We start from the raw sequence: 12,273 nt of genomic DNA, 5'->3' as shown, positions 1-12,273 counted from the left end.
AGCAATATTATAAGCATGATTCTTGTGCACACAAACAAACCAGGGGACTCGAGTGATGGTTCCCACCGTGACTGTAATGTGGTCCTTGTGTAGGATCGTCATGCAATGCATTGTCAAAGATGATGTACAATTTTCTGCTTGAAGATATATGGGCAATACAGCTGTTGCCATGGATTGCTCTGAATGTACTGTCAGTATAACTTCAAGGGGATGAGACATTCTTGGCATTTTTTTTTCTTTTTGATATCCATAGAGAAAAGAAATAATAATAAATAAATAAATATGGACAACAAGCAGCACTGAAACAACTGTGTATGTATTGTATCTCACTTATAATTGACATTCTTTTTCAGTTATTCTTTTTCATTTTCTTTCAATTTTCTTCAGGTACTGATGATGAATAAGTTTTGAACTAAAACTCAGATGGAATTAAAACAGATCTCAGGGAACAGATGAAGGGGAAAATAAATCAGCAGCAAAGTCAAAGACCATCTAATGCAACATACTGGGGCTGAGGTGGAAAATATTGCAGAACATGAAGGATTCTGTCCCTGCTGAGGTGCAGGGACAGCAACAACAGCAGCTAAATTTTATATCAAGAAATGGCCTCCTGGGCAGCACAAGACAGATACAGATAGCTCATGCAGACACTTCAGGCTAGAGGCACAGTGTCTGCATTTAAATACAGATGGTAGGTAAACTCTTGGATATGACTAGGCTGCTAGAGGAAGACTAACACAGAGTTGATGATTATCATGGTCCTCAGCATCTCCAGCTGCATCAGCTAGAAATATTGGGCTGTATGGACTAGCAGTTCTCCTGCCCTGGAGTCAATCATGACATTTTCTGTTAGAAGGGCTTTGTCTAAGTAGGTGTGTGAAGGGGCTGTTCTGAACCTCCTCTACCAGCCACTGACCAAAGAAAGATCTCAAATTGAGTGAATCAGTTGGATAGCTCAGAAATACACAATGCCTTATGAAGCTAGGAAGTAGAAAGAATTCTGGGAAGGTCAAATGAAAGGAACAGGCAACTTCCACAGCCTCTTCTTTGAACCAATTAGCAGCTGTTCCTAGAACTGAGGAGAGCAGAGGTTTTAAGTTTTCTCAAGATTTAACAGCTTTTGTGGCCAGCTCCTTGCAGTGTAAAGAAAGACAGACTGACAGACTGACAATGAAGGAGAAATCCTCCTTCAGTGGAGGGTTTCATTAGATAGTTATTCTTCTGCAGACATTTCTCCTCTCCACTCTTGAAACTTTGATGCTTTTCAGGATGCAAGAGTGTAATGAAATTATGCCAAATGCCAAGGAAATGATTAATTTTCCTTCCTCCTCCATCCCCAAAGAAGTTATTATAATGTAATGAGAACTATTGCTGTACTATTGCAAAACAACACGTTTCTGCTGTAGCAGCCTCACACAAAACTGAGATGAATGGATGCTCTCTTGATGCCCTAAGCTGGATTTTCAGGGGTAATGTGGCACCAGGAGCCGTGATGGCAGCTAGTGATCTTTAGAGGAAGGGGAAACCTGAGTATCACAAAAAGTCTCTGCACCTTGCATTATGCTAAGGCATTATGCTTCAGCTGTGTAAAAGCATGAATAAGCCCCCAAAATCACACGAGCAGGTTAAAAAGTCACCTGCTTGTCACAGTTGGTACATTCAGAACTTTGACTTGTCTTTCAGTCTTTGAATCATGAGAGCTACCAACTTGGAAAGATAGCTTCATAAATCTCCTGGGTCAGGAGCTGGAGCTTTAAAGCAAGTATTGTATGTCACATAAGCTGGCAATAGCCTCTGTCTCAGTAAAGAATCAAGAATACATTTCTTGTTTCAAAATGTTCTTCAGAGTGATGCAAAGTACAAAACTCTGTAATAAACACTCAAGAGAGAGAATGAGATTGAACCTTAATAGTGCTCAGTCACCTACAACCTTCCTTTACTGATCCCACTGTGCCAAAATAAAACAACCTAACTTTGCTTCTTTTCCTTACAGCTGAGGGGTTGTGGAAGCTTCTGTGCATAGATGTTGCATCTTATTCTTCATTCCAGCAGCTTTCAAGCAGAGAATGCAGCAAGCTAAAGAAACGAAATGTGTAACAGAATGCTAAGGTATAGGTAAATTGAGTCAGATTTTGTGTCTACTGAGTGCAGCTCATAACATCCATTCACAGCTTGCTCTTGTTCTTTGCTCTTTCTAGCCAAGCCAGAACTACTAACAGCCTCATGCTGTCAACTAACAGACCACAGTCCTCAGTTGTCGAAAAAATGTTTCTGATGAGGAAGAAGAGACTAAAGATGAAGGGAACATTGCAGAGCCCATAGAAATGCCTGTACTGGCTCACTGAAGAAGTAAGCACATCTAAAAATGCCAAGTGCTTGATGTCAAGAATTATTTTCTGTGCTTTAGTTCCCTGGTTCTTCTGCAGGTCATTTACTGGAAAGAAAAGGCTGTAAGAGCGTGCTTATGTCTGAATAAGCTCCTGATTAAAGCTAAAGCTCAAATCTCTTGCATTGCCATTTTCCCTGAATGAGATCAGAAGTAAAAGAAAAAAAATATATGAAGAGGTGAAAGGCTAATGGCTCCTGAAAATAGTTCAGTGGTGATAGGGCTGAGATTATTTCTTTGAACAACATTTCTCTCATTAAAAGCAGGTAGGTATCAGATTTTAATGACTTGGTTTTTCTCATCTTGGTAGGACCAGAAAGACTTTACTTCCCTGTTCTCCACAGCCAACTTGCAGAAGAAATGCTTTACCTGCCTTCTTATCGTAGTTAAATGATATCTGCACTCAAAAGCAGGATTTTTACCCTTGTCTACAACCTTAGCCAAATATACATAGTTCTCAGAGAGTTGACAGGAAGGCAAATCACCTGTTGAAAACTGACAGCTGCCAAATGACAATAAATACCTGTAATAGGGAGAGTTTCATCCCCCCCATGTATGTATCAGCTTTCACTGAAATTATACCCTCCCGAGTCACTATAGCTATGTGTCCAGCTTCAAATACAGTCTTGAGCACTGAGAAGGGGGATCTGTCATTTTTCCTTCCCTCTCCTCTTGCATGACATCTCTTTGCAAGTAGCACAAAACATCTGAGAAATGTGTTTTGGATTGCCAGTTCCCCAAGTCCCTCTCGTCTATGGGGGCTTCTCTGCAAGTTTCTGTATTTATTGCAGGCTGTTAGGCATAAAAATACTGAAGAAATCTACATACTGTTTGGAAAAGTTCGATAGCCCTAACTTCTGAATGTCTTTCCTCAAACTTCTTGAAACACTCACATAAAATTACAAGATATAATTCTTTGTCTTAAAGGAATTTAAAAGCTGAAGAACAATCAATTTTGCTGAGTCACAGCAAGAGGCCGAACAATTTGCAGAAACAGGGCCATGGTTACTTGACAGCAGGATAAAAAGCTAAGGTGTGGTAAAAAAAGAAGTCTGCATTTCAGAAGTGAATTTCCAGGGGAAAGGAAGGAGTCAAACCACTCACTCAGATAGACAGGCAGACAGTTCCTACCACTGCTGCTAGAATTAAGGCTTTTTCAGCACTAATCCTTCCCAGAATGTCTCAATGTTGTTGCCTTTAGGAGCGACAGTTATTGTGTAGCAAAATCTTCCTTGGTATAAAAATTTGTGTTTGTCAATAACACCAATGACACTGAGTTATCTATAACCTCTGAGAATCCAGTCCCACAGGCAGCAAAGCCCCTATGGGACATGAAGAAAATGATGCGTTAGAACAAATCAATACAATGCGGTTATTTATACTAGTTATAACCTTAGCATCTGTATAATAAGGCAGATGGAGGTCTCTGTTTTACTAAGAAGGACAATTGCATGGCTACATATCCACTGGAGACTTTACTGAATATTCCTCATGGCAAATACAGATCCATTATTGATTTGAATAGAAAGAGATTTTGGCAATTAACAATAAATTACATCCATCAGCTCATGTTCTTAGAATGTCACAGGTCAGAAAGGAAAACGCCTCCACAAACCAAATACAAGCTGAGCTCTAAAGACTCTTTTCTCCTTTAGCAGGAATCAGTGTGTAGCAGGAATCTCAGGACGGTTCCCGCGTATTCATGAGTATGCGTATGCAGGAACGGGGAAGGGGGCAAGGAAGAATTTCTTCAAGGAAAAAAAAAAAAGGAAAAAAAAAGTAGCCCCATTCCTGAGATGCTGTTGCTATGGGCCTGCGGGGTTCACAACAGATGGCAGCGAGAGCCATCCCTGCGCCTCGCTCTGAAGCTGCCCACTCAAGCATACCATTCGCATTCCCCACATACCTCCGGCCCCGGCGCTTCGGCACAGGGTGGCCCGGCCCCCTCAACACCCGCTGACCTCTCTTCTCGAGGTGCCCGCACCGAGCCCCAGGGCAGGGATGGAAGCAGCAGGCTCTCGAGTCCCTTTCCATCCCCGCATTTTCCCACAACTGAGTTGTGATACACAATTTCAGTACGTATCTTCTGAGAGATTGACTCGCTGAGACAAAGCGGTTTAACCGGAGAATCAGTCCTGGACACTGACAATTTCTGCATCCTTGCACTGGTCTGAGAGAAAACAGCCCCTCAGGGCCTGATCCAGATCCCCACTGCCTGGATGGAGGAGACATCAACCTTGAGGTGAGGAAGGTTGGACCAAGGCAGAAAATTCCTCTTTGCTACAGAGGACATCATCACATCCAAAACATTCTGGGGGAGCACAGTTCAGAGCCATGGTCAATGCCAGAAAGGATTCACTAACGGGTGTTATTAACAGCTGAAAAGTGTGAAAGAAAGTGTGCAGAGGAAAAACAATGTAAAGATGGAGTAAGAGAAGTACCATGTGGAGAAAAGCATGATTTAAGCAGCAGAGATTTCCAGGTATATAGAAGGGAGACAACAGCAGCTGCAGCAACAAATTCCAGGTATAGCATTCTGCCTTGTTGCTCCATCTAGTCTAATGTACAGCAAGATTACCTGCAAGAGCCCCCAAAATATGCAAAACCCTGTCAAGAAGTCCCTGCTGCTAGGGTGTTCATGGTCTCAGTCCTGCAAAACCCTGCCTGAGAACCAAAGCGTGCCCCTGATCACACAGCAAAGCCTTCCCAGCTGCCAGGGCATGGCAGGGCTAAAGAAAAGTCAGCCTGCCATCACTCCCACATGCCTGGCTGACACTTGATCTTATGGTCCTGGTCTCCTTAACCCAAACAACAGACGGGTTGTCTCTGCAGTAAGGAATTTGAATGTGATTTGCCTGTTGCTTGCTGATCACACATAAGAGGTTCTTTGGGGCTTATTTGCATTTGGCCGATGGAGTCACTGTTTTTTTTCTTTTCTTCTTTTCTATTTTTTTTTCCGGGAGGGGGCGGGTACAAGGACGGAGACAAAGCAGCAGATGCTGTAGCCGAGCCACAGAGAGCGGCGCTGGACGGGTGCAGCTGGACGTTTGCATTGTGCTCAGCTGCAGGGCTGCTCCAAAGCAGCCTGGGAAATACGCTTGCTACTCGTCTGCAGGTTCAACCAAAATACTTCACCACCCTCCTTTCTGGCTGTGACTTGCCTAATCCTCCTAAATGTTGTCCTTCCAAAGCACCAAAGGATACAGTTATTTTCTGGTTTGTTTTTCTTCTGATGTGAACAAGGAGTAAGCATTAAGTTTGAGAGAAGAGTATGACTTTTGCTAAAAGTCGGTTTGTGCGACTGCATGTGCAGTTTTTTCTGCGCAGGCATGCAGGAAATTTTCCCTCCCTCTCACACACACAATGGTTTAGATTTGGTATTTATGGGCTTAAGTTAGAAATAAAGGAGGAATGAAGTTTCCAGGTGGCTCTTTCTTTCTTTAATCTTTCCTATGTTTCTCCCCCTCTCTTTTCTGTCAGTCTTTAATCAAATTCCTGCTGTTACTTTTATTGAACAAAGGAGATGCTGGCACAGTCCTGAAGTGCCTATGCACGTGGGTTCCCCTATAACAGCCAAGTTGCAATGAGTTATTGTTAAATTGTCCCCACAGTCTGTAATTTCTAAAAAGCAGACAGAAATGTGCAGGGTTTGGCAACTGAGGTAAATGTAAATCTGGTATTTCTTCAACTACTTGGGTGTCTATAAGGTATTGCCTTTAACTCTTTCAAGGCTTCAGAAAGATTTATCTTTGTCTATAAAGCAGACCAGAGAAAACAATAACATCATCCCTGAATTATTTTTTTCAATTCATCTGAAGCAGGTGACCACCAAATCTCTTTAATTCAGGCATCTCTTCAAATTTCAGATACTACCTACAACATCTTTCTTCACATTGTGTACTACAGAGCTCTGAAACATTCTACTCAAATCATTCCCAGGAACAGAGAAGAAATATATGTCTGTCTCATTTACAACCTGATATGAAGACCACATCTACTGTGGCACGTAGTGGATTAGGGCCCAAGAAAATCCCTTGCCAGTACACGATTGTCCATGCTAATTTACAACCAAGCACTCTGAAATACTGCCTGCCTGCAGTCTCCCTCAGGAGAGAGTCGCAGCGTGCAAGAGATGCAAGTGAGGAAGAACTGATGCCGTCCTTTGCAGAGCTCCCTGCAGCCTTACAGTGAAAGTAAATGGGCCCTCCAGTGAAGGACAGGACGTTCCTCACAGGCTGCAGCCTGGGAACACGCCCATCCCTGCAGGCATCAGGCCATGCCTCAGGGTGACAAGGTCTGTGCTGTAAAACAGCCTCTTCCTACTTGCTGTGGATCTGTCAGCTCCTCAGGGATCTCTAGGGCTACCCACATGCCAACTAGTTTTGCCCTTAATGGCACACATATGCAGGAAGAAATACATGTGCTCGCCGCGCATATATATCTTTCTCAGATGGGCCAGTGGCTTGTGAGAGGCCAGTGGGGTGCTCCAAGGACTGCACCTGACACCTCACAAAGCTTTACCTGACCAGATGCTTCTTTGAATTTAAAGAGCTGTCTCAGGCAAGGCAAAAGGATGAAATCTATGGCAATCTAAAGTGACTGGGAATTTGCTACTGCAACCAGTTCTAGTTTTATTGTCAAAATCTCCCTACTTTTTAAATATTGGGATAATGAGTGCATTAGGCAAAGCAGCGTACTGTGCTTGCACATTGTGGCCGCGTTTGTACTTCAGAACAGGCTGGTTTAAGTTGATTTTCTTAAGCAGATAATCTGTGTTCAAAAATCACTCCATGTTACATAGAAGGGGACACAGACACAAATATTCTACTCGCATCACTTCAACTTGCTTTCACTCACACCACCAACCTTTGCTAAATGGACTGGACCATCACGTTGTAGAATAAGCACACAGGTACAACTATTTCAGCCGAAGCACATAGCTAAAGGTTTGGCCTCTATTCACAGCCTCTGTCTCTGCACCCCAACAAACCTAAAGTTAAAGATATCCTGATAGCAATGAAGCAGGTAATGAGTTTAAAGATTAGTTAATAGGTTTACTAAAGAAGTTCATGTCTTAGGAAATAATAAAAATCAAAGTTCAATGAACTTGGTTTTATGATTCACAACCAATCTAAAAGGGCGTGTAGATGTGTATAACATATGGCAGATCTTCAATGAATATAAATTGGTGCAGGCCCATACTGGAGCTATACTAATTTCCCTCTCTTAAGAAAACGAGTCTCTTTCACTTTCTCTTTCTGTTATCTGTGATGTTATTGTATTAATCAAACAAGAATATATCCCAGACTCTATATCTAGCCCACCTGTATTAAACATCGATGCTAAGCATTTGCCTGGTTTGATGCCCACTTTCAACAATTCTCAACTTATAAAAGGTGAAGGCCAAAAAGAGTGCTACTTACTTGAGCAGAGATTCTTACAGACTATAAAACTGTAAAATGCACCTAACACATCATGGTGTGTCTATGAGTCAGATCCTCTTCTCATGAGACTGGGTGTTCCAAGTGCATGGTATTATTAGCACCCTTTGACACCAAGGAAGGGAATGGCCTTAAAAATACTGTACAACTCTGAAGGCTCTCTGAAGCTCATCTCTCCTACAAGGCTTTTATAACCTAAAGTCCAATAGATTTGCTCACACACCAGTGAGAGAACCTAAGCAGTGGCATAGCAATGACTCCCCATTTGCTGTGAGCTCATCTACAGCAGCAGTTGAAAAATCCCCTATGGCACTGGCTGGACACTGCTATGAAGTTTATGATGTCTATGAAGTTTAGGACCACTAGGATCCTTAAGACTCCTATCCTCCCTCTCCCAAAGCCCTGCCACGAGGTCTGACCGCCTCCACAGGCACAAAGCCGTGCCTGGCTTGCTCTGCTGTAGCTGTTGAGAGGCAACTTACCTTTTGAGACACTAGACCAAGTCTCAAGTATTCCCATGCTTGCGACTGAGGTAGTCTGCCATGCGGTGACTGCAGTCCTCGGCAGAGGGAATGGCACTACTGCCTCGGCAAGTGGAGAAACAGAGGCATAGCAATTAAGATAACAAGTTGCAGATATAGGTGCTGTTCACAGAGGTACCTCAGGACTAATCCCACAGCAAAAAGCAGGAGGTTTGCTCAGCAGAGGCAGCTCAGATTACTGCCCTCCTACCAAGCAGTCGTCAGCAGGCCTGACAGACAGGAGCAGAGACCGTGAGGAAAGCGGAAATTTGCTGAGTGAAAGTGCCAGTCAGCTCTGCCCTGGCTCCCTTTCTTATAATTAACACTGAGCTTTTAAGGAAGAGAGGAATAGGAAACAAAAAAAAATGCTTTCAGCCATTCAGGAAGTATTTAATGTTTTTCTCAAAACTCATTGCTCAAATTTCATTTGAAAAATGTAATTGGGAGTAAGGATGGGGGATAAAAACTCACAGTGGAGGAGAGGTGTAGCAAGGATGCTGGTCTCTGTTGCTGATTGGCCTGCAAGTTAGGGCACGGCAATTCGACTGCAGATTCAGGGTTGAAAAAGACACAATGGCTCCCTCCTGCCAACTGGCAACTCTGTGGGTCCCATTTGCACTTCTGTACTGTAGCACCAAACCTGAGCCCCGGCAGACGAGAAGGCTGTGGGCACGTGGATCTGTATGAACTCCATGGAAATATCACAGAAAAGCATGTGGCCCTCAACACACTGGACTCATCCTGATTCAAAGCAGGGTCACCAAGATGATCAGGGGTATGGAACATCTTTGATATGAGGAAAGGCTGTGGGAACTGGGGCTGTTTAGTCTGGCGGAGGCTGAGGGGAGATCTTATTAACATTTATAAATATCTAAAGGGTGGGTGTCAGGAGGTTGGGACATCCCTTTTTTCTATAGTAGCTAGTAACAGGACAAGGGGTAATGGGATGAAGCTGGAACACAAAAAGTTCCATTTAAATATAATAAAAAACTATTTCACTGTTCAGGTGAGGGAGCCCTGGCACAGGCTGCCCAGAGGGGTTGTGGAGGCTCCTTCCTTGGAGGTCTTCAAGACCCGCCTGGACATGTTCCTATGCAACCTGATCTAGGTGAACCTGCTTCTGCAGGGAGTTGGACTAGATGATCTCTAAAGGTCCCTTCCAACCCCTACCATTCTATGATTCTATGATTCTATGATTCAGAGGATGTCAGCCTGATTCAACAAGGGAGGTTCAGTTACCTTCTACCCACTCAGGCTGCCTTAGCATCCAAGAGAATGCTGAAAACATACATTAAATATATGTTACATATATTACATTAACATACTTTCCTACTGGGGAATTTCCCACTATTACATTAACTTTTCCTATGGGGAGCAAAATGTTCCATTTCAGGCCAAGCAGAACCCACAATTTCACTTCCATTTCAGCCTAATTTTTTTTTCCCAGTCAGGCTATTAGATCATCATCCTCTTCAATGCAATTAACCTCCTGACACCTTACAGGCAGGAGAGCTCTGTCTCCCTTTTACAAGAAAGTTAAGTATACGGAGTAACACCACATAAAAATATCTGTTAGCAGGAGGAAATTAACCCAGTGCCCCAGGCCCGGCACCAGCATACTGAAGGAGTTTCCCGTCTCCCCAAGACAGAGAATGGCACTAACTGCCTCCATTTACCTCTTGCAGTTTCACCTCATGATAGCAATAATTTTTGAAAGCCTGGTAAACACAGAAGACTAAGAGGTAACTGAGATAACTGCCTCTTTTCAGCCTCTAAAAGATGTATTTTTAACTAATATTTCTGTTTTTAATCGTCTTTCCTTAGGCATTCTTTAATAATAAAAAGTTAAGGTCTACCTGTGCAGGTATAACCTCCATGAAAACATTTTACGTATATGCACTGAAGATTGACTCTGTCTCCCTTCTAATGCCAAAGTCAAAGCAGGTAGAAAGCTGAAGAAAGGAGTACTGAGGGAAAAACAAGTTCTGTACTCTAGAGCTATTGGTGTAGCCAGTGTTTTAGACAGGTGCATACAGATGAATACTCTTTGTCCACCCACATTTTTGTGAATTGGGCTGCTTTTCACTACAAACAGGAAGATTTGTGCATATAAAAGACCATTTGATACTGTCTGTGCAGTGTCTGCTCTTCATTACTCTTTTGAGTGAGATATTCCATTTATCCAGCAGCAAGTGAAAAACAGTAACAAGGGATTTGGATGACACGTACAAGTCCATTCATGAAAAAATGTAAAGTGGTTACAGTGACCACTACACCATAACATCTGTTTTACAGAAGTAAAACCAGGCAAACTCAATGTATATTAGTAGGATTATGTTAGTGTTCATTAGCCTTTCCTGACCCCACTTCCCTTTCAGAGGAAACTTTGGATCAAGCAGGAAAGCATGGGAAAGTTTTTGAGAAACTTTTTTATGTTCTTGGGTAATTAGTGTAGCTGAGCAAATTAAATATTTAACCCAGCTATGATATGTATACATCAGCACATATCAATGCCATGCAACTAACAAATCAGTATCTATAGTCAGCTCTTGAACTTAAAGCAATGCCACTGCAGCTTCGTACAAAAAGTGGATGAAATCAGCTATTCTCAGTTCTCCCCCTGCAGCTGCCCAGTGAAGCTGTCATCCTGCAGTCTTTGCACCTGCACAGGTAACCAGAACCTCGTACAAGTCCAGGTATTTGCCCTATCAACTAAAGGTCAGCCTAGACACAATCACAGACAGAGAAGCAAGATATGGATCAGTGCTTGTTTGTTCCAGTTTTTGTAGTATCACGATCTGATCCAGCCCCAACTTAATCCTCAGGAAATTCCAAAAGGAGGAGATTCACACCCTAAAAAGCACTTTGTAGGGCCCTGGCAGACATTTCCCAGCCTTTCCAGTGTCACTTTCTGACAAATCAAACCCCAGTCCGATTATTGCCTGAAGAAGGTAAACTAATCCAAATGCACTCCATGAAAGAAGCAGCTAATGCAGAGTGGCAGTGCCTGGAAATCTCTGTGTTTCTAATGCACTTTCAGGTGAGGGGTCAGTCTTTAATGTCTCACATAGGATAACATATTATGGTGGCTGTCTTTTTTTTTTCCCCAAGGCATTTTTCCACTGTCCAAATCAGTGGCCATTTATTTTTTCCAAAAATTATATCTAGATCTTCCCGCACATTTGCTGCTCTCCGTGAGAAATTTCCTAAAAGCCTAGCAGTCCTAAACTGTAGCAAATTAAATCCTAGACATTAAGTCTGTTGTCAGTGATTCTGTTGTCTCTTAGCTGTCTGCCCTGTGTTTTGTATTGACCTTTCCTAATGAGATAGGAACTGTAAAGTTTTTGATGAACGTGCCGTAAACTCCTCTAATGAAAATACTAATGCTTGAGACAGTTTGAAGACTTACAAGTTTGATCCAACATACAAACAGCTTTTAAAGCCTTTACTTACCTGCCAACAGTCTGTACAGGCTTCTGAAATACTGTACAAACATCAAGTCAGGTCATTGGTGGGCTTTGGCTGGTTGCACCCATTTGCATTAGCAGAGGGGCTTTCTCCTCATGTAAAACTCTGACTGAAGCCTCATCTTTCAGAGTGTTAAAAAGAAGCACTTTAAAAGCTCCCCTCCCTGTCCCAAGATCTCATGCAACAGAGCATCAGGCAGATAGGGAGCTGTGAAACAAGGAGATATGACCAAGGGCACACCAGAAAGCTGTGGAGGAGTTCACATCCTAATGTACAACAGCGCTAGTCACAAGACCACCCTGTCAGCCCTTTACCAGTGTTAATGCCAACTTTGGCCTCTCACGCTGTCAGTCTTCATACTTTCATGTGCATTAAATATTCCTTTCTCCCAGTTTCCCCAGTCATCATCACTGAACAAAAAACCACTGCACTGCAGAGCAACTCTTTGGAAACATGC

At 42.8% G+C, this 12,273-nt stretch overlaps 1 protein-coding gene across 3 annotated transcripts in view; it reads right to left on the bottom strand.

Moving 5' to 3' along the window:
• SHROOM3 (shroom family member 3) overlaps nucleotides 1–12,273 on the bottom strand; it is a 150,855-nt gene that overhangs the window by 84,380 nt on the left and 54,202 nt on the right. Inside the window, exon 1 of one of the 3 annotated variants that reach the window (XM_061994264.1) lies at nucleotides 8,310–8,343. The exons of the other annotated variants lie outside the window; for them this stretch is intronic. The gene's annotated coding sequence lies outside the window, so the exon portion shown is untranslated. Of the gene's footprint in view, nucleotides 1–8,309; nucleotides 8,344–12,273 lie in introns of those variants that run through there. 3 annotated transcript variants of the gene reach the window in all.

The sequence above is a fragment of the Colius striatus genome, chromosome 3 (assembly GCF_028858725.1).
Source record: "Colius striatus isolate bColStr4 chromosome 3, bColStr4.1.hap1, whole genome shotgun sequence".
Classification (NCBI taxonomy): domain Eukaryota; kingdom Metazoa; phylum Chordata; class Aves; order Coliiformes; family Coliidae; genus Colius; species Colius striatus.
The sequence above is the reverse complement of the archived record's forward strand: the minus strand, read 5'-3'. Positions and strand labels throughout refer to the sequence as shown.